This window comes from Ictidomys tridecemlineatus, assembly GCF_052094955.1.
Source record: "Ictidomys tridecemlineatus isolate mIctTri1 chromosome 1 unlocalized genomic scaffold, mIctTri1.hap1 SUPER_1_unloc_6, whole genome shotgun sequence".
In the NCBI taxonomy this organism is placed as follows: domain Eukaryota; kingdom Metazoa; phylum Chordata; class Mammalia; order Rodentia; family Sciuridae; genus Ictidomys; species Ictidomys tridecemlineatus.
The window spans coordinates 736,918-739,773 of NW_027520947.1; positions in this window are offsets into that span (position 1 = coordinate 736,918).

The following is a 2,856-nucleotide window of genomic DNA, read 5'->3' on the forward strand; positions in this document are numbered from 1 at the left end:
TACTCTCCGCAACAGTCCATCTGCACCCCATTCTCCAAAGTCTGCTCTCTGCAACAGTCCCTCTGCACTTCAGTCTCCAACCTCTGCTGTCTGCAACAGTCCTTCTGCACCCCAGTCTCCAAACCCTGCTGTCTGTAACAATCCTTCTGTACCTCAGTCTGCAAACCCTGTTCTCTGCAACGGTCGTTCTGCACCTCGGTCTCCAACCTCTACTCTCTGTAACAGTCCTTCTTCACTTCAGTCTCCAACCTCTGCTCTCTGTGGGATTCTTCGCCAACCCAGTCTCCCAACTCTGCTCTTTGTAACATTTCTTCTGCAACCCAGTCATCAATCTCTTCTCTCTGCAACGATCATTCTTAACCCCAGTCTCCAACATCTGATCTCTGCAACAGTCCTTCTACACCCCAGTGTCCAACATCTGGTCTTTGCAACAGTCCTTCTGCACCACAGTCTGAAAACTCTGCTGTCTGAAACGAACCTCCTGAACTCCAGTCTCCTACCTCTGCTGTCTGTTACAATCCTTCTGCACCTCAGTCACCGTCATCTGCTCTCTGTAAGATCCATCTGAACCCCAGTCTCCAACATCTGCTCTCTGTAACAGTCCTTCTGCACCCTAGTTACCAACATCTGCTCTCTGCTACAGTACTTCTGCAACCCAGTCTTCAAACACTGCTGTCTGTAACAGTCCTCCTGTACTGCAGTATCCAACCTCTGCTCTCTGTAATAGTCTTTCTGCACCCCAGACTCCAATCTCTGCTTTCTGTATCAGTCCTTCTGTACCCCAGTTTCCAAGCTCTGCTCTCTGTAAGAGTCCTTCTGCCCCTTAGTCTCCAACCTGTGATCTCTGCAACAGTCCTTCTGCAACTCAGTCTCCAAATTCTTGTCTTTGTAAGATCCTTTTGCACCCCTGTATTTAACATCTGCTCTCTGAAACTGAACTTCTGCACCCGAGTCTCCAAACTCTGCTCTCTGTAACAGGACTTCCTTACCTAAGTCAGTCTCCAACCTCTGCTGTCTGCAACAGTCCTTCTGCACCCTAGTCTCAAACCTCTGCTTTCTACAACAGTCCTTCATGACCCTAGTTACCAACATCTGCTCTCTGCAACAGTCCTTCTGCACCTCAGTCTGAAAACTCTGCTCTCTGCAACGACACTTCTGCACTCCAGTCTCTTACCTCTGCTCTCTGAAACAGTCCTTCTGCACCTCAGTCTCCCAACTCTGCCCTCTGTTTGATCCTTCTGCAACCCAGTCTTTAAACTCTGCACTCTGTAACAGTCCTTCTGCACAACAGTCTCCAACCTCTGCTCTGTGTAACAGGCCTTCTGCACCCAAGTCTCCAACCTCTTCTCTCTGCAACGATTCCTCTCCACCCCAGTCTCAAACATCTGCTCTCTACAAAAGTCCTTTTGTACCCCAGTTTCCAAACTCTGCTCTCTGTAAGATTTATCTGAACCCCAGTCTCTAACCTCTGCTCTCTATAACAGTCCTTCTGCACCCAAGTCTCCAAACTCTTCTCTCTGTAACAGTCCTTCTGCACCCCAGTCTCCAAACTCTGCTCTCTGTAACAGTCCTTCTGCATCTCATTCTCCAACCTATTCTCTTTGCAAAAGTCTTTCTGCTCCGCAGTCTCTGAGATCTGCTCTCTGTAACAGTCCTTCTGTACCGCAGTGTCCAACCTCTGGTTTCTGTTTTGGCTCTTCTACACCCCTGTCTCCAAACTCTGCTTTCTGTATCAGCCTGTCTGAACCCCAGTCTCCAACCTCTGTTCTCTGTATCTATCCTTCTGCACCTCAGTCTCCAACTTGTGCTCTCTGTAGGAGTCCTTCTGCATCCTAGTCTCCAACCTCTGCTCTCGGTAACAGTCCTAAACCGCAGTCTCCAAACTCTGCTCTCTTTAACTGTCCTTCTACACGTCAGTCTCCATCCTCTGCTCTCTGTCACAGTATACCTAAACATCAGTCTCTAACCTCAGCTCTCTGTAAGATTTTTCAGCAACCCAGTCTTCAAACTCTGCTCTCTATAACAGTCCTTCTGCACCCCAGTCTCCAAACTCTTCTCTCTGTAACAGGCCTTCTGCACGCCAGTCTCCAAACTCTGCTCTCTGCAATGATCCTTCTGCATCCAAATCTCCGACCTCTGCTCTCTGCAATGATCCTACTGCACCCCAGTTTCCAACCTCTGATCTCTGCAACAGTCCTTCTAAACCTCAGTCTCTAACTTCTGCTCTCTGTATGATCCTTCTGCACCCCAGTCTCCAACCTCCGTTCTATGTAACAGGACTTCTGCACCTCAGTCTCCAAACTTGGCTCTCTGCAAAAGTCCTTCTGCACCCTAGTCTCTAAATTCTGCTCACTGCAAAAGTCCTTCTGTACTGCATTCTCCAATCTCTACTCTCTGTAACGTTCTTTCTGCACCCCATACTAGAGTGTCTGCTTTCTGTATCAGTCCTTCTGCACCCCAGTCTCTAACTTCTGCTCTAAGTGTTCTTCTGCACCCCAGTCTCCAAACTCTGCTCTCAGTAACAGTCCTTCTGCACCCCAGTCTCCAACCTCTGCTCTCTGCAACTGTCCTTCTACACTTCAGTCTAAAACCTCTGCTCTCTGCAACAGTCCTTCTGCACCCCAGTCTCCAAACTCTGCTCTCTGTAACAATCCTTCTGCACCTCAGTCTGCAAACTCTGTTCTCTGCAACGGTCCTTCTGCACCTCAGTCTCCAACCTCTACTCTCTGTAACATTCCTTCTGCACTTCAGTCTTCAACCTGTGCTCTCTGTGGGATCCTTCGCCAACCCAGTCTCACAACTCTGCTCTCTGTAACCTTCCTTCTGCACACCAGTCTTCAATCTCTTCTCTCTTCT